We start from the raw sequence: 4,783 nt of genomic DNA, 5'->3' as shown, positions 1-4,783 counted from the left end.
ACACAATAAAAATAACATTGAGACCTCTTAAACTGTAAAATTCAGGACCATGCAGTTTGCGCCCCGACTTGGTAGTTAACAAGTTAGTGCTGACTTTACTGTGCATAATCGGACGGACAACTTCAAATGGCATCGCCACTGTGCTGAAAATCAGAGCAAATTTTTAAGTGTTGAAAATAATTAAAGTCCTAGAATCATTGTGATATGAAATTACAGTGTGGAATTAGAAACTCTAAAATAATTGCAATGTAAGTCAAGTATATTTCTTAGCATAAAGTGCCTTTCATGTACTTTAAAATGTTTTCCAATTTTTTTCCAAGTAATGAACCATGAAGATCTGTGTTATTTTTCATGCATAGTCAATCCACATAGTACCATCTCGATCTATTGTGCTATTAAAATGCTTAGGGCTTTTTTCTCATAAAAATAAATGTAATCCATATTGAAGGAGTTTGGGAAAACCAAAACAAATAAAACTCCAGTATTTCACTATGAGAACTCCAATGCTGCCAGGGGCCTTCCAGTCTTTTCTGAAGTGTTTGTATTTTTATATGACGGACATTAGCTTACATATGAAATTGTGTTATTGGGTATTTTCTGCATGAATTCAGATGCCAATAATACAACTTAGATAATAATTTATAACAAAACCATTTCAGAAAAGGTGTTAAAAATTAAAAAAGATTTTATGTTAACTTTGCATTTAAGTTCATTTTCATTTTTATTAAGCAGTACTGTATTTTTATACAGATGCACCAGGGAACTGTTGTCCACAGACCAAACTGACTATTTGTCTTTGTATACGTAGATGTCAATGTTAATGAAGTTCTCTCAGGCTCGTTTGGTCAGATATTGGCTGGGCACTAAAAAGGCAGAGTATGGTCGTTGCCACAAAGACAATATGGAAATAAGTATTACTTATCCTGTTACGGAAAACAGTTTGCCTACCCTTGCTTTATAGATTATCAAATAAATATAATATTTGGCTACTGCATCCAAAAGATTCCAATCTAGTTGAGTAAGAAAAAATATATACACATCAAATAAATAATCTAGAATTTGTTTCGGTTTGTCTAATTAGCTCCACAAGCCACAATCTTTCCACTTGGGAGATAATCCAGTTTGGATTCATCTTTAATTATCTTTGGTGATTTAGCCAGTTTGGATTCATCTTTAATTTTCTTTGGTGATTTAGCCAAATTTATCCTCTTGGATGGACCAGGGTCAATTAAGAACCTATAATTTCAAATTTTGAATTGAAAACAAGTGAAAAAGCAATTTTATTCAAGCTAATTAGATTTTTAAAGGTAACATTTAATTTATATTGATTTATACTTTGTTCTTTGATATAGAGACCATATCTGTAATTCCCTTTGAAGTTAAAAAATGCATCCATCTGGTTGGCAATATAAACATGACTTCAGAATATAAATGTCTCCATGTCCACGTATGTTTTATGCTTTGATAAATGGCATCTATAAAGGAAAATAAAGCCATAGGAAAAAAATAGTTGAGGATGATGGATTCTCTAAGGTAGGGATTTTGAAGACTGATGGCATTTAACTTTGAGTGACTGGTTGAATCTCTTGAGGTATGTAGATAATTAGTATTTGGCATGAAAAACTCCATTTTGAAAAAAAATGTGATACTGAAAAAATATTAAGAAAACTGTGCTAGAATGTTATTTAAGCTGTTTATGCCATTTTTCTACCTCAGAAATTATATTTATGGGTATGTGTGGAATAATTATAAAAAAGCTTTTCCAGAACAAAGCATTTTTCTTAGCATGGATTCATCCCTGTATGATGTAAGAGTCACTGGATCATTTCAATATAATAATGGGTATTTCATAAATGGAAAAACATTGAAAAATGATTTCTTGTCCCACATAAAACAGATTTCAAACTCTTTCAATTAGGACTGGCAGAACTAAAATTGATAATCTTTTTATTTCACTCCAAATATCAGATTCCCAGACTCTGTCCTGGATTTCCAATGTTTAAGCTCATTTTAGATCTAAATATGTTACATGGGAGTTTTAGTATTTTTGAGGTATATGCAATCTTAAAGATTATATTTCTAGCCCATCATATTTAGGCTGAGAGAATCGAGTAAGATGCAATCAATTGGCTAGAGAATTACTTATTTTTCAAGCTAAAATAAATCTTTATGTTTTCATAAAACATAAGTTGCTCAAAGAGTATTAAGTGATCGGTTATTAATGCCATGCAAAAAATGTTAAATGATAGAAGTAAAATATTGGAGACACTCATTAGGTTAAATCTGGTGTGTATTAGTGTTACTGGACAAATTCACTTAGTGAGCGTTGTTTTCATTACTGGAGAAATATTCCCCAATGCTAATGCCAGCTATATATGTAAATCCTCTGTTCAATGATGACAGAATAACCCCAAAGTGTTTGACTTAATTAATCTTTTCCTGAGGTCCTTCTCTACAGAACTAAAAATCTAAATAATAAGTTGGGACAGAGTATTAAGTATCTTTCTGCACTTAGAGGATGATTAATTATAATGGCTAAGCCCCCGAACATTAAGTTGAATACTAATCTTAATAACAGAGTTTGGGAGTCAGCCAGGACCTGTGCACACACATCTGGGTGTTTTCCATCGTTTTGACAGAATAATAAAAGGGGAAAAAAGAGAAGCATAGGAACAGGTTATGCTCATTCCACTTGACACAGGCTCCTTCAAATTTGTTTATAAAGTGAGTGAAAAACTCAGTTTCTAACACATACTTTGCCATAAGCATAAGCTTCACATTTCTCTCGTATTGATATAATACTCATCTGTGTGTTTTGAGACATGTGACTTTGTAGATTTTGTCCCAACATAAGTGAGGAACGTAAATAACAGAGAGGAAATGGCCTGAAACTGTGATTTACGCTCAGGTCTTTCCATAGTGCTTGCCTGTTACCTATAGGCATCTTGGAGGAAAACGTAAAGCTCTGTACCGTTGCAGGCAGCTTTGATGTGGTTTCGATTTACCGAACAAATACCACTAGATTGCTCTCTATCACATGGACTCACAGGGCTGGTGCAAATAAACTCAAAGGGCAAATGGATAAAAGGTCAAAAGATAAATGATATTAAACACTTTTGTCAACAGACAATAGAAGTAGCGGGCAGCTTTCACAGGAGTAGCCTAACAAGAAGCTCCTACAGACGTATTGTTCCAACACGTGTGGACGGACCATGCATCAGTGATAACAGGAGGGGAAAATTTTCTAGATTCTTATTTCTAAACCCTCCTTCTCTAGTGTTGGTATTTAGAAATAGGGAGGAATATCAGGCCGGGCATCAACCTCCCTGAACACTAATGCGTTTCTTCTACCTTCGATGTGGATCAATTTGGCTATGACACTATTCTTCCAGCCTCTCACCTTGCTCCATTCAGCTGGAATAAAGTATCACACTTCAATGTGTGATAGGATTTCCCTTTTAACACAGGGGTGTTGTTCATTTTTATTTCCTTATATGTCACCTGAAACTAGATACCTTTGATCTTACAAAGTTTATATTGATGATTATGAATAAACAGTATTTTAAAAATCCATGTGAGCTAAGCCATTGCTATGGCACCCTAGTGAGGCCTCAGACTGAGGTTCTGTTCCTGGAACACAGGTTGAAACACATTCCTCTTGGTAAAGTATCACGAGAGTGAAGGAGTAAGAATCTGACATACTCAATACTAAGGTGAAGCCAGTACACAATCTAATACAAGCCCACATGAGAGAAAACTGATGTCAATCCAAGAGGTTGCAAGGGAATGAGGGAGTGGGGAGAAGGCAGGAGAGAGGGGGACATGGGTGCTCCCACTTAGTGGGCACAATGTTAGGGTGTCTGGCACACCTCTTAAGGGTGGGACGTAATTATAAGATGGACTCTATCTAATAAATGCAAACATCGTAACTTAAGTCTTTAAACCCTCAAATTAACCTGAAACAATGAAAAAAATCCATGTGCGTTCCAGTGGCGTCTTTTCTGAGGGAAGGCTGTGCACTCACAGGCTCTTGCTGTCAACTGTAAATGAGAGAACACTGGACCTCCAGCTTCTCTGATATGGCTCGTGCATGTCCAGGTTATAATCTCAAGAAGTATCAAACGGTATAGAACCATTGATGGGATTTTATCAGTGATGTAATGAAAGTGTGCAAAGCTTGTCATATGCGAAATAACTGTTTTCATTCAGGAGTCATCCAGGTGACCACGACAGCTGCTTATGGCAAGTCAGTTACACCTCCCCTCTGAAAACTCTGCCAGAAAGCTCCCCGGCATCCTTATTCTCTCTTCTCCATTGCTTCCCAATTCAGTAATTCGACATGGAGCAGATCAACCATCTTCCTTGCTCTCTTTTTCACTTTCTGTCATCTTACTCATTTAATAATTTTGCTAAAGGATTTATTGGTGGATTTACTTCACAAAGCCATGATCTACATGCAGAGTCCACAGCTATTCTGTGAGAAGACAGAAAGGTATTAATCTATCAACAGGCAGACCTTGCAGTTTTATGGATTAATTTTGTTTTATGATATTCCATGAAAATATTTCAAATTCATCAATATACTATTTTGGTTCTCTTTGTATATCAAAAGGAAACCTAGAAGGTCTAAATCATAATTTGGACATGATAGAGGAAGGAAAGTTTTTCTTGCTAAGGAAGATGTTGGAAAAAAAAATTCTTTCCAGTTCAGAAACAGGAGAGGATTTTAGCACTAATGAGAGGAAGAGAAAAGAATCAGAGGCCAGCAGTCCAAGTTGGTACA

This window comes from Otolemur garnettii, unplaced genomic scaffold, assembly GCF_000181295.1.
Source record: "Otolemur garnettii isolate 467f Iridium unplaced genomic scaffold, OtoGar3 scaffold00034, whole genome shotgun sequence".
Lineage (NCBI taxonomy): Eukaryota > Metazoa > Chordata > Mammalia > Primates > Galagidae > Otolemur > Otolemur garnettii.
Note: the sequence above shows the minus strand (reverse complement) of the source record.